At 48.1% G+C, this 26,815-nt stretch overlaps 1 protein-coding gene across 4 annotated transcripts in view; it reads left to right on the top strand.

The window, feature by feature from the left end:
• Positions 1-26,815, top strand: part of SMOX (spermine oxidase) — a 73,736-nt gene that overhangs the window by 23,209 nt on the left and 23,712 nt on the right. The window contains exon 1 of one of the 4 annotated variants that reach the window (XM_040555340.1): positions 517-689. The exons of 1 other annotated variant lie outside the window; for it this stretch is intronic. The gene's annotated coding sequence lies outside the window, so the exon portion shown is untranslated. Of the gene's footprint in view, positions 1-516; positions 690-2,083; positions 2,102-23,420; positions 23,439-26,815 lie in introns of those variants that run through there. 2 more of the 4 variants (XM_040555343.1, XM_040555342.1) reach the window with 2 other exon arrangements.

The following is a 26,815-nucleotide window of genomic DNA, read 5'->3' as shown; positions in this document are numbered from 1 at the left end:
TTGGGGAGCCATATATCAACACTCAGCTGGGATTTGGTGACGGGACGTGTTTGTGGTGACATTTTGGGGTGACGACAGCATGGTTGTGACAGCACGCTGACTCGGGGAGGGCGTTTGCATTTTGTGTGAGGGTTTGGCCACGCTGGGGTGATCCCTGTTAGGGCCAGTTTTTGGGTTTTTGGGGTGACTTTCCATGATTTGTAGTGTGGAGAGGAGCATTTCAGGTGGCATCACCTGAGGACGGGGGTGATGGCGGAGGGGCCCCTTCACCTCGCACCATAGCCGAGGGGCCCGGCGCTCCATGTGGGGGCCCTTTCGGGGATTCCGGGGCAGATTTGTGGGCGGTTAAAACCCCCAAAACGTGCCGGTGGGCTGGGGCAGAGCCCGGCGGGCTGCGGCTGAGCCTCACGCCCCACAGGCGGCGAGGAGGAGGAGGCGGCGAGGAGGAGGAGGAGATGGAGGAGGAGGAGGAGCGGGGAGGAGAAGGGGGGGATCCTCGAGGCGGAGCCGGGGCGGGCCGAAGGGGAGGCGGCTGGAAAACAGGCCGCCGCTGGTTCTCGCCTCGCAGTGCCAGGAGCCGCCGCCGCAGCCGCGCCGGGAGCAGCGAGAAGCGGGGAGGGGAGCGAGGCGCTGAGGCGACCAAGGGCGGCCGGCGAGACCCCCGTCCCCTCCGGTCACCGCAGAGAGAGGTACCCGCGCCCCGCCGCCCTCAGCGGGGGGCTCCCCGCCGGCCTCGGGGGCTCCCCTCGGGGCTGGCGGCCGCTGCCCGGCCCCGCTGCTCCCCTCACGGGTGTCCCCGGCTTGGGGCCGGGCCGCCCGCAGCCCCCCTCCCCGGCCACCTGCCGGCGGTGAGGGGCGGCAGGGGGCAGCCGTCGCCCCGCGCCGGGAGCCTGAGTCCCTGCGGCTGAGGTGGCCCCGGACGGGGACGGAGCACGGCCCCCGGCCTGCTGCATCCCCCTGGTGCTCCCCAAATCGCCCCCAAAATGTGCTGAGGTGGGCGGCCGAGCTGCCCCCGGGGAGCAGGAGGCGGCGGGGGGCGGCTTTAGCCCTGTTTTGGGGAGGCTGAGGGGAAGCAGGTTGGGGGCACGGAGCTCGGACAAGTGGCAGAGCATCCCTCAGAGGTGTCTTGTCTTGTCTTCTTCTTATTATTTTCTTTTTTTTTTTTTTCCCCCGTGTGTTTATGTCAGCGGACAGCCTGCACGGGATTTGTGTCGCCGCGCGCCTCTGCTTTCCCTGCCTCGGCGTCTCGGGCGATGACACGCGAATAAAGGTTAAGTAGGAAAGGCACCGTAAGCTGACATCTCGGTGTAAATCACGAGCCACGAAGGCTCGCAGCCCGCTGGTGTGCGGTGTGCCTTGTTTACACGGAGCTGTTACGCTACCGGGGGCTTGGCAGTCCGGCCGGATCCGGTGTTTTCAGCCACATCCATTGACTTCTCGGGATCGCTCCGTCTTTCAGATCGCTGTGGTGGATCAGGAATTAGTCCCAGACACGCAGTAGCGAAATGCATGAAGCCAGTTGTCACCAAACCTGACCTCAAAACAAAGCTTTTTAGCAATTTACATCCTTCATCCCAGCAGTACAGCTGCTCCGCTTGATCCTTGCTGTCTTAGCACCCCAAAAAATCCTGCCCTTATTCTGTAGGCACGCTGTCTCAAAGCCAGTTTAAAGTCCATTGTGAAGAGAGGACTGAGGCCAGCTGTAATTATCCAGCTATATTAGATGCAAACACAAGCTTTATGTAAAAGTGAAACCATATGTATCAGCTAATACACGTCCGCTTAGCGATCCTGCACAAACAGAGTTGTGTCCAGGGCTCTGTCCTCGGCTCACCCTGTTGATCCCTTTTCCCTTAGCCCGTACAACACAGTCCGGTTCCCGGAGTTACCAGACAAGTTTAGTGGAGGACACGGAATCAGCCTGCGAGTATTGCTGTCTTGTGTAGGAATGCAGTATGTTTTCAGTCTTTTACAAATGTTGCTTTATTGACTTACTGATAACATTTTGCTCTCCCAGGTCCTTTTCCCTTTTCAAATTGTTAGCTGAACACGAGCTAATCTTTTACGGCACTCCTGTGGAACAGATGTGTGGTGTTTTTCAGTGAGTAGCAAGGTTCATAGCTTCAGCTGGTTTAGCCTCTAAAAAAGACAAAACTGATTTTTCCCTTGTCCCCCTGTTCAGCCTTTTGTGGAGTGGGAAACAGATACAGACAAATACTGAGCTGGCAAAAAAAGAAGGACAGTCTTTGCTCTGACTTAGTGCCTGGACCCAAATCATTGCATCGCTACTCACGTATTTACATGGGCATCTTTGGGTTTAGAGGAGCAACTAGCTGGTATTTTGGTCCAACTGTGGGTGGAAATTGCCTGGAGATCTGGGTCTTTAAGTCCCGAAAATGGCAGCTGATCTTGGGCACTGTTGTCTTTTATAGTCCTTCTCAATCCTTAGGCTCAGCAAAGCAGCTGCCCTCAAGCTGTACCGTTTTGTGCCACGCTTTCTTGAAATGGTGGGGTGTGTTGCTGGAGCACCACAAGCACACAGCATGTGTCCTGGGAGCCCCTGCCCTTATCTCTCCTGCTGCTGAAAGCAGTCCTGGGTAGCTCTCTGTGTTTTTTTCCAAAAAGTCTCTGCTGTGTCTTTCCCACCAAAATGTGTCAGAGAGCTGTCACAAGTTGACTGTAGAGTCTTTGTAACACATCTTTTCCTGTGGTGGGGGAATCTCAGGCAACTTGGTGGGCATGAAGAAGCTGAGGTAGAGTTTGAAAAGCTACGTCCTCATAAGCAGAAGGATGCTGCTTATGGGCTCCCTACAGGACACTTTGGTCTAGAAGGTATGGATCCTACTCTTAATACTGGAGACCACCTCAGCCTCCACTGCTGGTAGCATGATTTGGGGTTTTTGCAACATGTAGTAGGCTCCTGCCTTCGAAGTCTGAGGGGTATTCCTACACGTAGTGTATTCCTGCTGCTTACTGTGAAAGTGGAGCAGCGTTTCCTTTAAACCCCGGGGAGTGGGTTATATCGCTTCATGGTTTTTGCGACTGTCTTCCCACAGAAAAATAATCCCTTCTAATGAAATCTAAGACTCTCCATTTAATTTCCTGCTGGCCCAAACGAAGGTCTAAGGAGAATGGCAATGCTGACTTCTGAAGTATGTAGATTTACTTTGTATGATTGGGTTGTACTAAAAAGAAACAGAAATTATTTTCTCTGTGCCTTTGACAAGTATTAAACTACAGGCTGTTGTATTTCACAACTCTAACTGCTGTCTCCTTCTCTCAGTAACCATAATTAACAGACCAGAAAATGGAAAAATGTAGAAATACCCTTTCCCAGTGGCTACAAGCATCAGTCCTGTCTAGAAGTTAATGAAGTCAAGTCTATGAAAATTAAATAACTGAGTTGTTTGCTTCTGTTGGTAAGCTAAAAACTTGTGTCAGAGTGGTAAATAACGAAGAAGTACAAAGACTACCTCTTGGAAATGAAGCGGGTGGCAATGAATTTGAACTCTTTGTTCTCGAGAGAGTGGCTAAACCGTCTGGCTTAAGGATCTGTCCTGCTCTGCGTTGGTGCAGAAATGCATCCGTAGCACAGCAGTAGGGTGGGAGGGTGACAGTAACCCACCACGTAGTCCCCTGGTGGCTGGTGAGCGAGGTGGGAGCTGGGTTTCAAATCCCCTTGCACAGTCAGTGTGCTGGCTGCTCCGTAATGAGGGGGTAGAAGCACAGCCGCAAATCAACGAACGCAACCGAGCCCTTGTGTTGTGGGCTCCTAAGAGGTCAGCTGTCTAACGAGTGGCATCACAAAACGGCGTGCCATTTCCACAGCATGTCGTCATGTTCCTGCTGAGGGAGCATGAAAGTTCTGAGTCGCTTTGATGATGCACCCGGTTATCCTCTGCTCTTGTCGAGGAGTTGGCTTCGATGCGTCCAGGTATTTATTCCTTGCTCTGCACAGAGGGCACGTTGGGGTATGCGCAGCGATACCGCTCGAGTTTGTGCCGGTCTCCATGGCAATGGGTTACAAATCCTCGCTTTTTGAAATCTGATGTTTCTGTGGTTTCTTTTATTTTAAGAATAAATTCCAGAAATACTGTGGGTGGGAATACGAGCTACTTAGAAAATCAAACTTCCTGGTGACTCGGCTGAGCACCAGTGCACCACGTGCGTTGCGGTGTCTGGAGTGCGTGTTGATGCAGTGCGGCTGTTCCACGGCACGAGTGGCTCTGCTCTGAAAAGTGGCTTTGTAAGAACCCGAGCTTGAGGTCCTCTGTTTGTGGCTCACTTGTGAACGTATTTTGGGGAGCCCGTGTGGTTCAGCTCCTCCCTGTGCCTTCTGAGGTTCCACTGCCACCTGTAATAAAGCCTCTCGAGGTTTAACTTGACACATGCAATTGTCTTTCCTGGAGCAGGGTATTGTCAGTGCGGTTTTAGCAGTCTCGTTCTTCAGCTGTGTGGGGCGCGTGCTTTTTTAAGGAGTTCGTGGCAACGTCCTTCACCTTCACCAGACCAGAGCACACCCGTCACATCGCCAAAACGCCCAGCTGTGCCACCAGGGTTTGGCTGTATTCTCTGGTCGTCCTTTGGGAAGAAAAGGCATTGGGTACCTGAGCCAGCACTCGTGAGGAGCCCTGGGGTAGGATTTGGGCTGCAGGCTGGAGGGACAGCGCTGGTGGGGGGGCAGCGCTTTGCTGCCCACCCTGGCTGCAGAGAACACAGCAGGCAGGGGTTTTGCAACAACCTGTTTGCAGGATGCAGCTGGCACTAATGTGACACAGAGCTTTGCTTTGGCAGATGCATGGTGTGTGTAGAACCAGGGAAACACAGAGTATCCTGAGTTGGAAGGGGCCTGCAAGGATCATTGAGTCCAGTGCCTAATGTATCAGTGACTTTTTTTCTCTGGAGGTCTTTAAATTCAGTGGATTTTAAAAAAGTGGTGCTTCTTTGGTGAATTTTAATTAGGCCTTGTGGTTTAAGTGCAGTTCTGTCTTTTTGCGGCCACTGGAGTTTTTATTTTTTGACTTCTTCGGGCCAGAGACGTGGAGGTTGTAAGCATGGAAGCATGGGGAGTTCTGGCACCGAGGAAGGTTGCCGTGAAGGTGGAGAGATGAGCACATCACCAGGAACGAACAGCGAGAGGGGATCAAAACAGCCCTCCCTGCTCTTCACGCCAGAGTTTGATCCCCCAGCTGTTTCAGAGTGGTTCTCTGCAACTGCGCCGCTCTTTAAGATTTTCTGCAAGTCTCGGGGAAACAACACGCCTATTGTTAGTGCTCTCAGATCGCTCCAAATTATGGCGTCTGGGAACTTGCCGGGTCTGAGCGAAGCAGACTTTGCAGCCCTGGAGTAGGGATTTACACAGAGCGTTGGTTGTCGCACGCTCCATCTTCAGAGCCTTTGCCCACATCGTCCTCGGAGACAATTTGTACCTCACTTTTGGGAGCAGGAGGTCGGAGGGAGAGAGCTGGAGGCCATGGAGCAGGTCGGTGGCAGGATGGAGGTTGCAGTAAGGCAGGCAGATTCGCAGCTGTGGGAAGTCCAGAGAGCTGAACTGATGTAAACAAAGCTGATTTCAGGAGTCTTCGGTTTAAAAAAACCCCAAACATTTATTTAATAGGTCTTGAAAGAACTGCAAAGTCTTTATAATGGCTTGAAACTTTCGTTAAAATCTGTTTTTTAAACCCACTGAGCTCAAAGGCAGGAACTACCTTTTAAGAAGTCAGAAAATGTTTGTTCTCCCGGCTGATGAAATAGAGAGGTAGATCAGTTCTGAACAATGGGTAGTTATTTATTCTTTTCTTCATAGCTCATTATTCAGCATAATGGTGTTTTTTTTTTTTTTTTAAGTGTGCTCTCCAGATTTAGCTGAATGGCATTTAACAGCGTAGGTTGCTGGCATGCTTGGAATGACTCAAATATTGGACAGGATATGATGATGTTTGCACACTTTGAGGAGAGAAAAGGAAAAAAAGCTTTGGTTTGGATCATTTCCGTTGTGAAGCATCTACTCAGGCTACCTTGTAGCTCAAGTATCCAGAAAACACCTTGCTCTAAGCTAGGCAGGGAGTCCTGGCCTATCCCTAAGCTGGCTGTTGCATACAAAGGAGTGTTTGCCTTTCTATTATAACACCTCTCTTCAGTTTAATTCATTTTGCAGGGCAGGTGGGGAATGCTGGAGTACCAGGCTTTTTCTCCAGATCTCGTACAGGTGTAAATTCCTAATGTTGCTGCTGGACACACAGACATTTATTCTGAAACGGGATTTAAAATTCTTCTGTCCCACGGGCGTGCGTGTTCCAGGATGTAGGTGTAACCTCTTGCTTTGATCTCCTATCTTCTTCTAACAGGATTTTCTTTTTTGGACTCGGTCGCAGTTGTGGTCCCAGAGGACCCTGCCAGGAAGACGTGCATCGTTAAAGTGTCTGCTGAGCCTTTGGTTGAACTCCTGACAACCACAGATCCAACAAGTTGCTGGAAGGAGCCCTATTTTGCAAGACACTGGAACTTGAGGAGTGAAACTGCATCGAGATATTTTCACTGTGCTGTCCTATCTCTGTCTGCTTATTTCCTCTCTTGCACAAGGGCTCTCCACCCCCATCAGGGCACAGTCTCACAGCTGGCTTACAGAAATTGAAGGCTGGGGAAGGGGTTGGTCCTCTTCTTGCTTGCCTGCTGCTGTGACCGTGGACGAGAGATCCTGAGCAGGGAGCCCACCCCACTGACAAAGCCTTGTACCCCCCCCCGCCTCGCTGCTGAAGCTGATAGCTCCAGCTCTAACCCTGAGATAAAGGTCAGTGCTTTGGGGCTTGCAGTTTACAGTCTGCTGCTCGGATTGTCAGATCTCACAGAACACTACGTGCCATTAATTAACGCTTGCAGAAACACACTGCTTCCAGTAATGCAGCAGACTAAATGAAACGTCTCTTTCATAGTCGCGGGGAGCTCGCACCATTGCTCCGGTTATACAACAGCATCTGGTGCCTCTGCGTGGACTTTGAAGAGAACCTGTGTGTGACAAGGGGGCTTTGGAGCACGGGGTCATTGCTCTTTTTGTCCCTTGATTCCCTCGGGGTGGGATCCATGTGCAGCGGGGCAGGATGCTGGGAGGGGATCTGGAGTTTTGGTGGGAGCACTGCGTAAAATCAGCTTTGCTCTCAATAGCTGGCTGCTGGGCTAAGCTGGTAGGAAGCACTGGAGGTCGTAGATCTTGGGGATGACCGAAAGGATTGCAGGTGGGATTTCTCATACCAGGCTCCCAGCCGAGCACAGGAACTGGCAGTGCTGGAGGGGAGAGGAGTCTGTAATGCTAAGCAGGTGATCTGCGAGGTTTTTTTGTTGTTAGAAGCACAGACATTTTGCTCTGAGCTTCCCGAAGCATGAAAGGGATCCGATCCTGAAGATAATTGTGAAAATATTCCAGAAGAAGAGGAGGAACAGCAGAATGACCTAAGGAAAAAAAAAGAGTCCTCCTCTGACTGCAGGGTGAAGTGTGAAGGAGGCAAAACGCGAGGAAAAAATGCAGATGGGCTCGTGTTAACAAGTGTCCCCGTGCTGTGAGATGCGGGAGAGGCACTCAGCTGTGACCTGTCTCACTGGGAGGGCTGTGCTGGGCAGCTCCTCTGCGCACACGTGTCCTGTAGGACCCGGTGGCGTGTGCTATCTCCGTGCCGTTCCTCCAGGAACGGAGCGAGAGGCGAGCACGTGGGAACGGGCAGCTGCGGCTCGCAGCACCTCCTAGCATGTCTCTGACATATGTGATGGGGACGTTAGGAAATATTCGGAAAGCTCTCGTGCTCTGGGGCTGCTGCTGCTATGTGCTGCTGTCGTATTTCTGGTACGAGCAAAGAGCAGCAGGGCCGGAAGGGCCCTTAATAAATTGTCTAATGTGACCTTCTGCCCCAGGGCTGGGTCACATCTATCTAAACTTTCCCAGCAGATGTTTGTCCAACACAGTTCGTAAAAGCCGCCGGTGATGGACTTTCCCCATCCTCCCTGGGTGATCCTGTAAAGTCCTTCATTGTTCTTGCCATTACCGAGATTTTCCTAGTTTCTGCTTCTTTGTGCAGCAGTTGAAAATCGCTGACCTTTTGTTATTGCCCTTTTGTTTTTGTACAGCGAGCGTTGCTCAGCGCCCTCCTTGCAGATTTGTGGCCGGGCCGTGGCTGCAGCTTGCCTGCAGTGCTGCATCTGGCACCTGCCAGACACACGTGGCTCTCACATGCAGACTTTGGGGCACGATGGATTCCTTCGTTTTCATTCTGGCAGCTGCACAGATAACGTGTTTTGTCCCGAAAGGTTTCCTTATGGGTTTACGTCTCTCTACCCTCTGTAAAAATAGGGCGCATGCTTTTCTAGCACGTCTTTTCCCCAGGGAAAAGATCCCTGGGATGTTCACCAGCTGTCCCAGAGCAGCGCCTCTCCATCGGAGGGTGAAGGTCCTTGCCAGCTGCTATCGCCAAGGCTTTCCCCACGATGAGCTGGGTTGCAGTTCGGGCAACGGGGCTCTCCCGATCTGACCTCCCTGCTCTAGTTCACGAGTGACCTTCTGTGCTCGCACCCTGCCGTGGTTACACACCGTACATCTGACCTGCCGGTACTGTCTCTTTGTTTCTGTGAAGGTTATTCTTGCATTTGCAGAACTGTTTAAGTGTGGCTCTGCAGATTGTTCTGAGAGGAGAGCTAATACTCAAATGTAAAGCAGGACAGAAAATACAGTGGATAAGCGTTAGAAACATTCCTTGCAAAGGTAAGCTGGGTAACGTCAGCCAGAATTAAAGGAGCGATCAGACATCTTCCTGAAAGTTGCTTGATAATTATAATTTTAGGGAAATGATTCCAAATGGCTGTTGTGTGACAGAGCTAGATATTTTGGTCCTTCTGGGTGAAGTGAGTTTGGGTCTTGCTGCTTACAGGTGGGCAGATGTCGACAAAACACTGGAGTTTGCATTCCTTGGCCTTGCTGTACACCACAGCTGCATTTATTTTGTCAGGGTTTATAGGGTTTATTTTTCAGGATACACAGAGGAAGGTAGTGGTTTCATTTGAACTGTGTTAAACTGCTTCACTTTGTGGAGTGCTTCACTTTTGGGACGGAACAAATAACTTGCCCGTGTGTATTGGTGCAGGCATTTTCTCTAGGTCCTTTAACACCTCTTATACTTTTCAGTGGGAGAGAGTAGGAAGCATGTAAAAAAGGTATGTCTACATACAGAGAGCCTTCGTCCTGAGACACCTGAAGATGCTAACACCAAAATAAAGGCTGGTTGGGGCAGGTCTGAAATCCCTCTTGGCATCAACTCACATTTATTGCTGTAGAAAGAGCAGGTAAGGAGGAGTAGTCTTGATTTTTTTGTTTGTTTAAACCATCAGTACATACCTTTTTTGAACTCCCCCCTGTTTTCTTGCAGAGCTTTTGTACAATAACTCGTGTAATGTGATTCTCCAGTGTCTCTTGTTCTGTTTCAAATAGCAGTGATAGCTCTAGTGTTTTCTTTCCTACTCTTTTTCTCCCTTAATTACAGATAAAGAGAACTTCAATCATGTGGAAAGTATTTTATTAACAGCTTTTGAGTCTAAAGTACTTGTTAACACTGAGCAGGTGTACAGAGCTGTAGGCTGTTGTGCAAAATCCCATGCTTAGCGTTTCTTCATAAGGATTTTGTAGAGTTTTAGAATAATGTTCTTGGGGAGTGCAACTAAATTTGATGGTGCCCCAGACTCAGGCTCCTTGGTGCCACTTCCCTGAGCTCCTGCCTGTGGCCATTTCCAATACAGAGCAATATGGGGCTGGCTTTCATTGCCGCAGGGACACACTGCTGGTTCCCATTTACCTTACTGTCCGCCAGCATCCCCACGTGCTTTTCTGAAGAGCCAGTACGTTCCCAGTTGTGTTGAGAATGGGTTTGCTCTGTCTCAGGTGCAGGACTTCACGTTTGTATTTCTCAGCTCCATAAGGTTTCCTTCAACCCGTTTCTCCAGCTTGCTGCGCAGTCCTGCCCTCCTGCGTATTCACCGCTCCCTCCAGTGTGATGTTGTCCCTTTGAGCTCAATTCTCCAACCAAATTTTAACCACCTTGTATTCCACCCGTACCGCCTGTATCTTCGCATTTGTGGGGACAGGTTAAGTGTCTCTAGGACAGTCAGTCTTCTCAAGATCAGCTAAAGAGAGAATTATTAAAAAAAAAAAAAAAAGTGGAAAAGTTGTGTTCAGATTAACCTATGTGGGACTTTTCTATGTAGGAAGAGTGCTGGAAGAAAAGGGGCATAAAGTGAAAGCATATGGGAATCTTAGAAATACTTCTTGATCTCTTTTTCTTCGTTGGTAAGCCAGTGGTCTCTTGTTATTTCCATCCTCATTGATGGCCTGTGGCTTGTTTTTAAGTAGTGATTAAAACCAGAGTGTCCAACACAGAAGAGAGAAACTGAATTTTTCCTGCTGGATGTTGGAAGAAGGAGGCTTCCTTCAGATTGTGACCTGCCTGCTTGCCTGGGCTGGTCTGTTCTTTAGAACATACCTGGCTTAAATGGATCCAGCTTTGTCTCATACCTGGTGTTTTTTAATTTCTGTGACTTTGTGTTGTCCTCCCCAAGATTCTCTCCAATCTGCTTTAAAAAACCAACAAACGTATTAGTTGCACAGCAGTGAGCAAGTAAGGGCAAAACCATGCAAGGTAGAGCTAACTGCTTTTCATGGATCATCACTGCAGGCTGAAGGTTGCCTTAATGCAGCTGTGAAACCTTGTTGAACCTCACAGTTACACTGTGACCCTCCGAAACTGCAGAGCCTTTTCTGGAGTTTTGCTACCTAAGAAGTTGCTCCCCCTTTTTGCATTCGTACCTGTGATTTCTCTTAAGCGTTTCCCCTTGTTGATGTCGGGCCAGTGTGTCAAGAGCGTTTGGAAATCTGAACCTGTACCCCATAATGCTTGCAGATCCTCCCAGCTCTGAATCATCTCTTGGTTTTATGTCCATACATTCCAGTCTATCAACCCAAGCGGTAATGAAAATATTGCACAGCTCTTATGCCTGGCAGGGCCCGCTTTCCAGTGCCCTCTCAGTTAGATATGAAACCCTTGATAATTACGCTCTGAGAGCTATGTTGTCAAGCAGCCATTTTATCATGATTACATCTAGTTCATGTTTTCTTAGCTGGATCTTTCGGGAATGTCATGTGGAACGGTGTCAGAGTTAATAAAGATTGCGTATCCGAATATCCTTATCGCTTCTGCACAGGCATACAATTTTTTCCTGCTGATGTATATATCCTTTATTATTCCATAGATTTCGGAAGATAAAAGGGGCCTTACAGGTGATGGGATTTGCCCTTGTCCCCACTAAAAGCTGAAATGTGTGAGCCATGCCAGATTTATCAGGACTTTCATAACGGGACAGTTGCCATATGACAGCTCCAGGAGATCAAGAGGAAACAATCGTGATGTGTTTATGGGTCCCAAACAAAATAAAACAATTACCTGAATCCAGCCTTCAAAGCAGCCTTTGAACGAATCCCAACCCTCTTTCTGCAAGGGCTGGAAAAATAAAGAACGTGTCTAATCTGTACCAGCTATCAGCCAACTGTTATCTGTGCCTACGTGCTGTTACTCAGATCTCGTTAGCCGTCTAATTGGATAATAGGCAGTACACTTCACAACTACATAAGTATATTAAACTTAATCTGCTTTGGAGCTGGGAGGGGAAGATATGCTTGGTGACAAATGGACACAAGAGGCTGGACAGGGGTGGAAATATGGCTCTCTGTCCCCATCACTTCGTTTTCGGGAACTTCATGGGGCAGAGGCTCAGTGGTTTTAGCCTTTACATTAATATTTGAGTCCCAGAGCAGAGCTGCAACACTTTCAAACTTTGCCCACATTAGCTGGGCAGCTTCACTTTTAAAAGCACGGTTGCTCTAGCTGTTAAATCCCTTTCAGAGGTGTCTTTTAATAACACATGAAGGATGATTTCATCTCTGGTTTTAAATCCAACATGCCGTAACAGAGACACATCCTATGCATGCGTGGCACACCTGGCTTCGCAGCAGGTTCCTTGTCCTAAAGCTTATTCCAGCATTTGAAGGCGATGCAGAGTTGACAGAAAGCTTTCATGGGGGTTGGCATGCCCAGTTCTATAAATGGAAGAGAAAACTCTGTTATTATGGAAATACTCTTCCCTTTCCTTCCTGAGAAGGTGCAGTTACTGCCTTTACCTGCTTTAAAACTTTTGAAGTGGATTGACTCTTTTCAAAGGCATAACTAAAACAGTCCGACTCTTGTAAAAGATGTGTGTTTATATTTTCCCAGCAGCTAGCTTATTTATTGAAGGACATGCGGATATGAGCACATTTCATCAGTTGTCACCACCTATTCCATATTCCCAGGAGAAGGTATTTGCAAGGGACATGTCAGGGTACAGAAGACGCCAAGGGGCGTAGAAGACTACCAAGGGGATCTTTATCTCAAGGGACTGGGAAAACAACTGTGTGAAACATGCACTGTGCAAATGTTTTCTGGCTTCCCTTGGGATGGATCGAGAGTTTTGATACAAGGCTCAAGTTAAGCCCAGCTTCTGTCGCTGTATCTTGAGTGAGGTGCCTGGGGCTTTTCATTTATAGCCTGCTTACCTCATCGAAGAAGTATCTTCAGCTTTTCATGCTGTCCAACAGCCGTCGGTAGTAGGCAGAAAAGATGGCAGTAGACCTCTTTTTCTTTGTCTTGAGCAAATCTAAACCCTGTGAAGTGTGTTTATCACCTAGCAGCTCAGTCACCAGCTGGGCCGAGTAGCTTGTGGTTCATTTATCTGAGGAGTCTGGAGGACTCTGTGATGCTTTCTGTCTTGATATCCGTGTTGTTTTTGGCCAGCAAGAGTTACGAGTTCAGCACTTATCTGCGTGAGGAAACTGCTCCCCTGTCAAGTAGGATGTGAATTCAGAGCATACTGGCTATCCTGTGGAAAATCTTATTACATAACAAAAACCGTAAATTGCCTTTATTTTGGATGAAGGGAAACGATTGTACAGTAGTTGCTCTGGTCCATTTCTGTGTAGGCAGCCTCCCAAGCCACCAATTTGTTTTGGATGAACGAGGGAATAGCTGTTGAATGCAGAAGTGTTTGATAGTTATCCACACCTGATTTAGTGCCTGCATTAAGAGCGTGGTCAGCAGGGATTTTTTTTTTTCTTTTCTTTTTTTCCAGAGTGTAATTCACATCCTAGCATCTTAATTGCTTGGAGAGGCTCCAGAGACAGTCCAGGTCCTTGCTTTCACCCCGTAGAAACCTAGCCTCCTAGCCGAGGCACTGATGGTAGGTAGCTACAGGTAACTGTTCCCTTCTGTTGCTGCATGCCTGGGCCACCTTTCAGGCTGAGGCATCCAGAAGAGGTGAGTTAGGGTGGTCTGTTGGAGGTGGTCTCCCCAAAGTGTTAAATGAGGTGAAGGCTGCACACTTGGGATAACAACATACACTGATAATCCTTTTCTTCCCCATCCTGATCTGCTGTGCACTGTAGTAAACTCCCATTCCCAATCCATCACCAACGTTGAGTTGGGCTTGACGTCAACCTTCACTTATTAAAGGGTGGAGAATGTTCTGTCGTATGCAGTTGATAAGGGAATTCCGAAATGAAGCTGGATATTAAGTTGTCAATGACCTTCTTTTCCCTTTAGCTTTAGGTGGAAAAAAATTAATGGCATAGGCTGTTTTCCTCGTCCTGTGTGTGCAGTATCTAGACATGCCCTGCACTTTCAGAGCTGTTTCTCAAGACCAAAACAACCCTTTTGGCAGTCCTGCCTGCTGCAGTTCAAGCCCACGTGCAGTAACTTGTCCATCAAAAGCCGAACACCTGCTCGGATGGCCATTAGTGTCTTCTGTACAAAACGTCTTGGAACCTAAACCGGACACGCAATGGTGTGTGCTTTCAAGGAGATGAGGTGGTGAGGTTTGTGATGCTTCTTAGTTCTTGGGGGGGATTCATCTCACAGCCGTGGCTGAGCGTAGACGAGCTGTCCTCCTGTTGCAGAGGGCTCCACGAGGTCTTCATTAGGCCCTTCGGCACTATTTTAAATTGCCAGAGCCTAGGTCATCGAACATCTTGTGTCTGGAGTCAAGGCCTGGGCTGTGACGGACAGGTCCTTGGAAAGCTGTGCAAAGATCCTCCTGTCTCTCAAAAACAGCGGCCTCGATTTCAGAAAGGGACATTGTGAGCGAGGAGAACAACTTTCAGATCACATGTACCCAGCAAGTACTTTTCTTTCGATAGGAAGACTTGTTGGAGAATGTTAATTGAGTCCCTTTTTAAATGAAGGAGCCTTTGCTTCCTTCCCAAGTTTTCAAAACAAATTTTCCAAATACAGAGCCTATGTTTCATTCAAGTGTAAATCCTTTCTCTTTAACCTGGAAGTTATCCCAGAAAAAAAAAAAAAAAAACACATCCATTCACTGCAAGACAGACCCTCATGGTTGCGGTGGAAAAAATGAAGTGGATCAAATTGTCCAAACAGGAAGGCAATTAAGAAAAGACTTTGCTCAGTGAGTTTAAATGGTCTTCCTACAAACTCGACTTTATATCTCGGTTGCTTCTGAAGCACAACACAATAGCTGAAGTGTCTGCTAAATTTAGAAATGACAATTTTTTCTTGCCAACCTGCCTGCCTGTCTGGAGGCTGTATGTGTTTCAGCATGTAGTTATGGGATGGATGCGAGAAGTGATTTGAAATCCATTGGCTTGTTATCTCTTCTGACTTCCACGTTGCTCAACAGTCCTGTTGGGTATCTAATACCTTACACTAATCCCTTTTCATTTGAGAGCGTTAATCGAAGTGCTTTTTTTGGCGCAGGTAGGTGCTAATGCTGTTCTACATACGCTGGAGTTGGAGTATGGAGAGGATGAAGCGTGACATGCTAAATGAAATGAGCTCCTGTCTAAAAACATTGAAATTTTACTATATTTTTAGCAGCTTATGGATAGGATTGTTATTCTGTTACCCCAGTTGCACAGGAAGGCTGTGGAAGAACAGATCAAACACAAGTGTACCCGTTCCCGGTCGCTACTGTTTACCACATGACAAGTCTTCCTGCTCTGTGCAAACTCCTTTAGATCTAAAATATCTTTTTTTTTTTTTTTTTCTCTGCCTGTGCTGTGTGATTTTTTTCTTTCTGAGCAATGCTTTATCTTAATTCTGTAAAGTGGTTTGCGACACGGTTTGCTGAAGAAGAGCCATACAACCCAAATCTCTTTTTGTTTCAGTAAAATGTCTTGGTTGAAGAAGAAATGTTTTTGGATTCAGGTGTGTCAGGAGGAACGGCAGGCGCCTTGCAGAAGGGATAATCCATCCGCTGTGTGCATCCCGTAGCAATTCAGGCTGCAGCTGCCTGCAGGGCATTTAGTAACCTCAAAGCACAGGAGCCCGTCTGGAAGAGGTGTTGTGTCGGAGTCTCCAGACAAAATTTCATCCTCGGGGTTTGTTTGCAGCAAGGTGCAAACAAAGCCGAAGGGGTCAATGCTGTGTTTTCCTCTCTTCCCTCTCCCACCCCTCTTTTCCCCATCTTTCACCAGCTGTTTCTACAGCAGGGATATGAGACGTAGCAGTCACTGACTTTAAGTGGGTGTCTCTGGGTGACCTGAATGCAGACAGTGTTTAGGAAGGAGAACGTCTGTGCTTTTGCACTGAAACATTAATAACATCAGAACATTTAAGCTGTCATATGCAAAACCCCGCAGTTCAAGGAGCACAGGGAAAGCACCTTTCATCTTCAAGGCGATTCTCTGGTGGGTGCAGTTCTCAGAAAGCCAGTTAGCCAGCCATGACCCAGACGTCGTCAAGATCTAAGGACACGCTTCCCAGCCTGATTTCCCCTGCCTTGGGGCTCCCGTCTGATGCGTGAGCGTGTCTGTGCAGAGAGCAGGATGGGGAAGGCTGCGCGTATCGCAGCGTGCTGGAGCCAGCCCTGCTCGTGCTCGCTGTCTCAGGGCTGGAGCGCAGTCGTTTGCATTTGACTTTTCAGCAAATTACAGCCTGGGAGAAGAAATCCCCTCAATACAGCTCCACCTGGAGAGGCACACATCTCCTGGACTCGTGTCAAGTCTCTTCCAGGCTGAATCCAATCCAGTTACTGTGGGAGTAAATCAGCGCGGTGTTTGGCTTTTCTAATTCTGGTTCTCATCCCCTAGCGTTTCTGCTGCATTTGATGATTTTCCCTGTGGCTTGAATGGTAAAGATGTGGTAACTGCTCGGGGATGGCTTGAAATCAAAGATTCAGTGTGGGTGTTGCTTTCAAATAGAGAATAAATGATGCTATTTAGAGAGCCGTGTTGCTATTTCAGGGCAGTTTGTTAGGTCTGGATTCTGAGAAGTGGTGAGAAAATATAATTGCTTTTGGGCTAGCGTGTCTCATATGGTGTGTCCTGAAATGATCCTCATGTACACATCGAGTTGGAACTGAGTACTGAGCCTGTCTGCATGCAGACTCCTTCCCCGTCTCACCCTCCTGTTACGCAGGATGGGAGAAGGAGAAGATGCCTGTTGAAACTTTGCTCCCAAGCTTGCTGCAATGAGCTTAAAACACCAAACCACAAAGAATTCCCAAATGTAATAGGGACAGCAGTGTTTATTTGACTGAGACCCCATTGTGTTCTGAGTTGTGCAAACACGGGCATTTTTCCTATTTAATTAAGGCCGGTTTTATCAATTACGTTTCCCAAACAATTGCAGAGAGAAGGAGGCTAGCAGAGATAAGATCGCACGGTTATGCAGATGGGATGGGGTACAGCTCTTTTTGGCAGCCAGACTACGAGTTCTGCAGGAAACTTGTTTGCAGCATTGTTCTGATCCAGTATGCCAATGGTTTTAGCTTGTTACCTCTTTTTTTTTTTCCTGCAGTTTACTGCCTCTCTCGTCTTCCTTTTACAGTCTGAGCACCAAGCCTTGCTTTGACGGGAAGCGTAGCGGTGCAGATGCCTGCCAATACCGAATGTCAGTGAGGAGCTGGAAACACGGGAAAGATTCCCAGCACTGGGGCAGCCAGAGCTTGGCAAGCTTGTGGGTCGGTATTGGTGCTCCAAGTTAACTTTGCACCAGAAATACAAGAGGCAGGCACATGGTACAAGGCTGACCAGTTTGGGTCTGGTTGTTACTGGGCCTGGTTAGCTCAAGAGCTCTGTTCCTGAGCTGTTAACCCCCTGTGTCGGCCGAGGCCAATGTAGCCAAACTGCATCTTGCTGTGCTGGTTTAGGTATGCAGAAACACAACGATTTCTACCCCAGGTGCAAGAATTTATGGCTGGGTCATGATTTTTATCGCCAGGGTTAAGGCAGGATTATCCCATTCACTGCAGCAGGTTAAATACCTCTCAGGTGTCCCTATTTTCTCCAGCTTCTCCTGACATGGTAGAAGAGTGTTCTGGCAGTATAAGCTCTCCCTGGTGATGGAGCAGATGTTGTGGGATGTCTTCAAAGTTGGTGGACCCTTGTTCTCATCTCCACGACCTCCCAAAATAAAGGGCATGCTGATGTGCCAGCTACGGCACAAGTTTCTGTCTTTGGGGGATTTCTGGAGCAGAGGATTTACTGGATTTACTGTTGTGCAACGAGCATGCCAAAGCTGTGCTCTCTGTCACTGCTCCGACACTCCGTTTAACTGTCCTGTGCAATACTGTAGCCTCTGGCACACGAACCACAGCGTTGCAGTGTTGTGATCTCGTTAGCCGTGTGGGCAGGAGAAGCTCCACGGCCCAGACCGCGTGGCGCAGGGAAGTCATTGTCTCAGCAGCAGACGAGCTAACCAGCTCTGAGCGACCAGAGAAGCTGCAATAAAGGGAGGAGGATGGCTCCCAGACCGTCCCCAAAGATCTCAGCGAGCCTGACCATAGCTGACCCATCCCTCCATCACAGGGTGCATTGCTGCGTGTTCCTGAAAGGCTTTTGGCTTCATTCTCAGACCGCTTCTCTGGGGTCACTTGGGGATGGTGACTGCCTCCTAGAATTTGCCCAGGAGCTTATGAAGCTGGAGGAAATCTTCTACTTCTTAGTTTTCTCCCCACACTGTAGATGACGATGCCGACCCACTGGCCAGGCTGCCTTCAACCAGCCTGGAGAGGAGCCTTTGAGGCTCCTCTGAGGGTTTGAGGCTCCTTTGAGGCTCCTCCTGCAGAGGAGCCTTTGAGGAGAAGGTCAAGATAGCCTGCTCTCTTCTCAGCATCTCAGAGCTGGCTGAGCCTGCTGTAGTCCCATGGTGCCCTTGAGCCAGAGGAATAAGCCTGAGAATCAGCCACAGGCCAGCCAATTATTTTGATTTATTTTCTTTTCTTTTCCCGCAGACGAGAAGGGTTTGAAAAACACATAATGGTGCGTTTTATCAGAGAGCTTTAAATGGTGTGATTCATTCCCCGTGTTCTTGGCATGATGCTCCTTGGTTGATTTTTTGGATATCCTCGCAGTTCTGTTCGTGCCAAGCACTGTATGGAAGTGCCCCGTGGCAGACAACCTGCTCTGCCCATATGCTAGTTTTAAAAAAAGCACCTCATAATAGGAAGTCTTTATATCACGTGCCAAGATGCTTTGGGCTTGTTAAATATATTTCGCTTGTCAACAACTATCCGATTGAAAAAGCAGCCTTGGTGCGAATCGCTTTTGAGCGAGTTCATTTGACTCAAGGGATATTTGCAAGCACTGAAACAAGTTGGATCACGGGGGTAAAAATACGCAGTGCTTTCCTGATCAAAACCACAATCCGGTGACCCTTTAAAAAAATATCTTTAACCTCTCCAAAGTGCAGAGATTTTCCCAGTTAGCAGATTTGTGATGACTTTGAGGAGTGGAGGAGGCTTGCTGGGGCAGGTGCTTCTGGAAGCCACTTGGTGTGTTACCAGGGCGCTTGGTGCAGCTGATGCAAGCCGAACATCACCGTGCAGGGGCATGGGTGCAACAAGACCAAGCATCCTGCCGTCCTCCTTTGCCTGAAGTCAGTATTGCTCAGCGGGGTTCGCAGGCTGCAGCAGGGGGTTCCCCCCGGGCTCATTAATCACGCGCGGTGCCGTGTGCTCCTCAACGGGTTCGTTTGTAAAGCCAGCACCGGGGCTCCCAGTGGCACCGAGAGCTCTGCTCCCTGCCCGCTCCATCCTTGCTGGTTTCTTGTCTGAAATTGTCCGCCCAGCCCGCTCCCCTGCCAGCTCTGCAAGTCACCTCTGGCCTGGGAGTGATGGGAACGGGAGCTGGCGGCTCCTTGCAGTGCTTCTCTTTGTCTTGAATTATTACAGATTCTGTTCTGTTCACATCTCCTGCTGTCCCTGGGCTGCTGGTCTGGTCATGCTGAGATTTGGACACTAGCTATTTGCGTCTTGTCTTGCAACACAGCTTCAAATTAGCTTTGTCTGCTCAGAAAATCAGGTGCCCAGCGCCTGTAAGCTAGCAAAAGGTCTTACCACAGAGCCTCTTTCACCATCTTTGCTGATTCAGAGATCATTTTAAAATGTCTGATTTGATGGTTCATTCTTTCTCCCCTGTGTTTTTCCTGGTTGATGGTGTTATGGCGAGAGGCTAAGGGGACAGCTGTCTTGGATCACATGGAAAATAGTGTTTCGCAGTACATTTTTATTGCTGGTGGTGAAGAACTTCAACGTTTCTGCTTCATTTCCAAGGCCAGCAGTGTAGGGCTATGAAGCGGTGCTGCTGTTGGAGCCTGTGGAAAGTCTGATGGCCTCAACCCTGACATCTAGCAGCTTTGGGCTGTTTCTCATTCATTGCTGGCGAGGTTGTTTTGCAGAGGTGGGTCAGGGTTATCATCCTAATATGACAAGTGTGGGTGAAATGGCTTGCTGAAGGTCCCACAGACCGTCAGTGGTCACACCAGGGGTAGGAGCCCATTGTTTGTGGGGTGTGTACTGAAGAAGCAGAGCTTCTTCCCAGCTTGTGAAGACGAAACATGGTAGTTCTGCCCCATTCCTGCCTGTTCTGTGGGGAGGTGATGTTTCTGGAAGTGAGGGGGAATGCAAAGATAAAGCTTGCAGTTTTTTGTGACAAGCTGCCTGCATTCTTTGTGGGGAGGAAGGTGAGTGAAGTCAGCTCTCCATCACCAGGACCGGTGTGTAGAGGTGAGGCAGGCAGGGTAAAGGGGTTGCACTGATGCTGGAGGTGGTGGTGGAGGGACAGGGAGCTGCAGAGGAGGTGGAGGTGCTCCACTCAGCCCGCTGGGCTCAGGGAGAGGTGCTTGCTGTGGCTCACATGTCCCCGTGTGTCTGCAAGGCTCCCTGCTCCCCTTGGGCACCAAGAGGCGATGAGGAGCAAGGGGCTGAAGTCGCACTGATGGGAAAAATGGGGATGTTGGATCTGCGTCGCTTGTTCCAAGCACCGGAAAGCGCTGCTTGCAAGGAGCCAGTGTTGGTGGCAGTCCTGCTTGGAGCAGGAACCTGTTGGAGGCTGCTTCTGACCACCACTTGGGTGAGTTTCGCTGAGTTTCGGTGAGCTGCCGCTACAGTCTCCTCTGCCTGCCCACGCTTGGCAGCTGCCTGCGAAAGAGAACAAAGAGCAGGACTGGTGTGGGGCTGAGCGACTCGTTCCAGCTACCCACATCCAGCCGGCAAACTTGTTTAGCCAAAAACCCCACAATGGACAAAGCCTGAGCGTGGGGGTGCTGAGGAAACGCCGCTCCGCGGGCTGTTTCAGCCCAGCGGCGGGAGGTGGCTTTCCAGCATGTTAACACGAATTAACCTTGATCTCACCGGTGCCGTCGGTGACACAGGTTTACGAGCTTGGGAAGCGCCCCGGTACGTACGTGGATGGCTGAGGACCATTCTCCTGCTCCTGCAGCTCTCCGGGTAGCTGAGTAAACGGGGTGTGCCCGCATCCGCTGCAGCAAGCCTCCTGTTGCGCCGCAGACGCAACCTTGCCGGGCTGGTGTTTGCACAACTGCCGCACAAAGGCGGTTTTTAACAGCAGCCTGCTTCGTGCACGCACGCATCCGAGTGACGTGGAGTGCTTAAGTTCAATTAATAATTCTCCTGCCTTCTGTTGAAAGGCTGCTCGTGCTTAACCCGTGCTGGTGTAAATGCTGAAAAGGTTCGGGAGCGAGTTTGGCAGGCAACCTGCCCGGATTAAGAAAGAGCAGGGGGGGAAAGAAGAAAGAGAAGGATCTCCCAGTTTGACATATTTACAGCCTGGAGAGCTTGGAAAGAGCATGCCGAAGTAACAGGCAGCAAGGATTAATGTGCTTGCTTCTGAGAAGGCTGATGAAAGGAGAAAAGAGGGAGAAGTTACAAAACGCCTGTTTGTCGTGCCGGGAGCCGAGGAGAGCACAGCTGGGGGCGACAGGCAGCGCTGAGACCAGCACGAAAACCTCCTCCCTCTTCTTTTCTCAGCCCCTCTATCTGCTCTGTCCTCACCTATGTCCAGTGGACAGCCGGGGTCTGAAGCCTGCAAAGGTGTTGCAGGAGATAAAAGCACTCCAGCTAGAACAATCACTCCAAGCACTTCTCCCTCAGCTTAAAAAGCATCTCGGAGATAATAATTTTTTTTGTTATTGCAGTTAATTAGTTGAAGGTTATGCACTTGCTCGATGCAAGTGGAGCTGCGCTGTGCAATGAGTTAAGGGTTTAAATGCTGGCCTGGCTTTACATGTGTGAAATAAAATGCCATTCTGCTGCCAGTGCATGAAGCTTTTGCATGCGGGCTCTCCTAGCAGCGCTTTCAGATAACCGTTCTGGTGTGTGCACTTGATGAAATAGTAGAGATTATTACAGCTACTGGGAAAAAAAAATCAAATTCTGAAAATATTTGCTCTTTTTTTTTTTTAATTGTTTTCTATTATTTCCCACGTTGTAGGAGATGCAGTGCACTGGGTGCTCCATGTGACGGATGCTCATTCCTGGATTGAACAGGAGTCACTGGAAGCCACCCGTGTGTGCTCTGTCTCTACAATACCATGCTGCATGTGCGTACAGACATACAGTTGTGCACGACTGCAGGTTCCCGAGGTGCGAAGGCCAGAAAGTTTTGTCTTGAGCATCACTCCTGGCCTTCTCCATCATGGGGCAGGAGCACTCCCAACACCACAACCCTACATTCTGGTGGCACTGGGCCATAAACGTCTTTGAGAGATTTGGTCCTGATTTTAAAGCTTCAAGCAATATCCTCTCTGTCTTCAGTGGAAAGTGTTTCAACAGCTGATTACTGTCACTATTAAAAATAGACATCTTATTTCTGTTCTGAATTTGTCTGGCTTCTGCTCTTTGTTGCTCAATCCTGCTTTGTCTCTGGATTAAATTAGTCTTTTGGTGTCAAGTATTCTCTGTTTGTAAACACTTTCAGACTGTGATCAGAGAACCTGCATTATAAACACGTGTGTATGTCGTGCCCCTTCATGTGTTGATGGTATCCTGAATAGTTGCAATTCAAAGAATAATAAAATAATAGCTTTTTTTTTTTCTTGTGTTTCCATTTAGTCTTTCAAATGAAATTAGGTCCTGTCTTTTTTTATCCGAGCTCCTTTCAAACAAGCACAATGCCGTTGTTTAGGTTTCTGATTAAAGACGGCGCTTAATTCCCAGCAAATAAAAACCTAGTGGGAATAGAGTGCTCCTTCTGTTTATGCTGGAGCTGCTTGGGCTGTGTGGTCAGCGGGGAATTTGTGTTGATGGGGCATTTCTTGCTCTCCAGACTGGCTGTAGCTGCTAATATGAAGACTGTCAATTCAGCACTCTGCAGAGGGATGGAAAGTTCAGATATTGTGGTTAAGAAGGAAAACCAGGTCCTCGTGCAGGTGCCTCAGGATAGGATGTGTGAGTAGTCACTGGTTGCTTGTTTTGGACGTGCAGTTCCTCTTAACCTTATTTTAGCCATCTGAAGCTATGTCTAGGTCAGTAAGCGTGGTCGTGGCAATCGGAGGTGATGTGTTGAGTAAAAGAAGTGGTGCTGAGGTCCTCGTGTCTACCCTGTGTGTGTCCCTGGAGGTTTCACTCCAAAGCCAGCCCCTGATCCTAGCTAAACTGCTAATGGAAGAGGCCTCCGAAAGGTGAGGCAATTGCTTCAAATCGGTCTGTAAGCTTCTTTTCAGCTTCCCCATTGTAAGACAGATACGCCTAAATTCGGCAGGATGAATTACCCTTTAGTGGTTTCTCTTCCTCTCCGTCAGCTGACAGGTCGCAGACAGCTGATGCAAGTTGACACCCAGGTAATGAAACGAGATGAGTCCCACCTCGGATGACCATTATCATCATCCACGGTATGCTGCAAGCTCACAGCTACAGCTTGTGGGTATAACACAACCTGCTGTGCAATATGAGGCAAAGTCTCAAGGAAGAGGAAGGTCTTTTTTTAGACCAGCCAAACCCAGTGAAAAAAAAAAGGGCAAGAAAAAAAATACAAAAAACAAAACACCACAAACTTTGGAGCACGCAAGCCTTACTTTCAGTACGTTGCCTTCTGTCATCACAGCTACCACGACCGTATCTGGGTGAGCTAAGAATAGGAGATTTCCTTGAGAAATGTTTTTGTTTATTTTATTTTTGTATTTTTAAATTGTCTGAACCTCGGTGACCTTTTTTCTTAAGGTTCCTGGAAGAATAGCCTGATCAGAGAGTATTGTTGTAGTAAGGAGGGCAGTTGGGAACAGCTGTGTTTCTCTGGCTTGTTCCAGGTGACCTGCAAGGTTTTGTTGACAAAATTGGAAAAGAAACCATGAAGTGGATAAACCTCTGAACTTTGTCATTTTTTGCTGCTGGATTAGAGGTAGAGAAGAGGAGCATGACATTTGCATCTATGATATTAGTGGGTTGCCATTGTCTGTGGGTCCGTTGTAATGTAAGCAGGTAGCAGGCAATCTGTGCCAAAGGGGATATATCCAGAATATCTCTGTATTAAAAGGAATTAAATTATTTGCAAATATTTGCAAAGATTTGTCTGCTGGGAAACAGCAGTTGAACTCAGGTTTTTCCTGGAAATGTTTTTAGGGATTTTTTAAGGGGATTTTTTGGAAAGAAGTAACTGGACTGTAGTGAGAAGGGCTGAATGAAGGGTGGTGGCACCTAAGGAGGCAAGGGCAGAGTGCTGACGGAGACTGAGAAGAAGGAACAAGTCTGGGAGATGAAGTGATGAAAATACCATGAGTAGGACAAGAGGAAAGAGGATCAAAGCTACATTTTTAAGACAGAATGAAGATGTATATATGTGCTTCTTTTTAATGGGGTGTAACCCGTCTGTTAGCTGTCTCAATAGAAAGCTATAAGCAAGACAAAGCAAGGGGGATTTTACTCCTTGTAAAGCTATGATTTAGTATTACACTTGTTTTTGGATGGACACGAAGTAAAATTACAGCCTCGGAGAGATTCACAGCAGAGCAGTTAACGCACTCCTTACCCTGTGATTAAAAAAAAAAAAAAAGAAGAAGAAGAAAAGAAGAAACACAAACCTTTTTGGCAATCAAGAAGGAGTCAAAAAGCTGGACTATCTATGTGTAAGAGGACCTAGTAATACTCACGGGCTCAAGCCCTGGCTGGTGGCTTGGCAACTACTGAAGGCAGGGCACTAAACATAAAAAGAACAAGTGTTTTATGTGCTTATCTTACTTATAACAGCGTGTATAAATGATACTGAAATAAAGTGCAGTGGGGATTCATATATTTTTATTGTCTGTTCATTTCACAATGGAGCATGTGTCTGGTTGGGAAGCCCAAGCTCTTGCTAAATCTTAATTGCCTGCCCCTGTTCATCATACGGTAAAGGTTGTTGGCTAATTGAGGGCGGTTTCTAAGTCAGGATTCTGTACACACAAGATACCCTGTTATTTTCTCATCTGTCTAGACAGGTCACCTAATCCGGTATTAAGATGCTGAAACAGGAGGGGAAAACATTTTTTTGAAGCTTTCGTGTTGAAGAATTCACATGAGTTTGCCGAAGCTGGGATTAGGAAAGCTGTACTTAAAAAACTGAGCTACAACTGTTCAGGCCGTACGGAGTATAGATGGCAGAAAAGATGTTTCTTTGTAGTAGCAATTAAAATACTTGCACCGAAGGGTTGTCTGGAGCCTGGCTGAGAAGTGGAGAGTATTGCAGAATGGGTATGGGTTGAAATAAATCCTGGAGACTTTTCTAGTAAGGGTTAGTTCAGCTATGAGTTTATAATAGCTCACAAATGGGCAGGTCTAGCCAGGTTAAGATTTATTTCTTCTTGAAGATGACTGGGATCATGTATTAAGGTACTTAGCACTGGGGGGGATGTGAACAGTGAATTACTGTTCATTATTTCCTCTCACATAGTTTTAGAGGATGCCCTCAGTTGCATTGGGTCATGGTTTTGAAACCACCAAAAGGACATTAATGTTTGCCAAAGGTTTATAGGCTGTGGAGCTCCTCGCCACAGAACTGATGTGAAGGCCAGGAGTGTGGAGGGATTCAAAATGGAGCTGGCTGGTGAAATCCCCAGGGACGTTCACTCCACCTTACAACACCTCTTCTCACAGATAACTAGTGATAGGACTAGAGGGAATGACCCCTCATCTCTGCGTTTGTGTGTGTCCCTTGAGGGGTGGCCTTCTCTTTCATATCAGCCTCTGACTGGTGAGGATTTAATCTATATATCATGGAGCAGATCCGGACTAATTGCCGAGGGAGGCCCTCATTACCCGGAGTGCTGTGTGCCTGGTTATCGCAACCATTCTGAAAATCCCCTTTCAAAGTGGATTAAGCTAACCAAGAACAACACTCCTGTCCCAGATGAGGAATGTCCACAGGAGGAATGAATTGGCCTCAAAGCCAAGCAGAGACAAGTCCTAGGGTGTCTGCAACTTGACCCATCTCACCAGTTGCTGTAGGAAAGGGGCTTTGCATCCTCTTCCTCTCTTACGTGTTGATTACAGAACCTTGGGGAAAAAGTTCTTGCTGCTACTTTTTCAAAGTATTTTACTGCTTTTAAATCCTGCTCACTTGGAAGTAAGTCCAGCGTCTGTTTTTGGCTGCTCGCAGCTTCTCTGCTTGTCTAATGGCCATGATTCGTGACTCGTGCCGTGGACTAGAAAGCATCGAATGCTTGACATGTTTGACTTCAGCTTGGAAATAACTCTCCGAACACCGATGGCTGGCTCCCTGTGACAGATATCTGCTAGCAAAGGTTTGTTGGCCAGGAGATGAAAACGGTGAGATGATTGATGTCATGGCAGGTAGGAGTTTTTAGCGTGGCTGCAAGCAGGGCTAGCTCCCTGACCCTGTTGCGTTGTTCAGCGGCGGTTGGGACATGCTGTATTGGCAGGAGCAGTTTGCTCTGTGCTAATATCTCTTGCAGGTGAGCCCAGAGTGGATTGAGCTGAAGTTGTTCCAGTTGAAACTAAACATTTTCAAAATGGTTGCCAAGAGCACCAGTAGGACACTTTTTATACCACTGCTTAAATCACTCCTGCCTGCAGTCTGGAGTCACCTCTGTTATATAAATGCTTTAAGATCCTGGAGTAAAATGGACTGTCCAAATGAAATCATTATTGCTTTGTACTTCAATAGCACACCGGGTCATACACTACAATAGTTGGGCAATTTCTCAAGTGCAAAGGTTTGGTTCTTCTCCTGGTGATGCAAGAGAGAAGCAGGAGTCTTTGACACTGGCCAGGTGCTGGGAGAACTGGGGAAGAGTTGAGAAGGAGCATCCAGCAGCTCGGCAACAGGTAGTGGCAGCATACTGGCTTCTTGGACTTCTCTGCTTTCAGTAAGTGTTGGGAATCTTATGCACACGTTGTCCAAATTGTTAGGCATCAGCTCCTTCCAGGGCTGGTGATTTCTGGGCTTGTGTTTCTCCTTCACAGACTAGGACCAGTGCCTGGTGGAGTATGGGTCTTTAAACGCTGT

This window comes from Cygnus olor, chromosome 4 (genome assembly GCF_009769625.2).
Source record: "Cygnus olor isolate bCygOlo1 chromosome 4, bCygOlo1.pri.v2, whole genome shotgun sequence".
In the NCBI taxonomy this organism is placed as follows: domain Eukaryota; kingdom Metazoa; phylum Chordata; class Aves; order Anseriformes; family Anatidae; genus Cygnus; species Cygnus olor.
The sequence above is the reverse complement of the archived record's forward strand: the minus strand, read 5'-3'. Positions and strand labels throughout refer to the sequence as shown.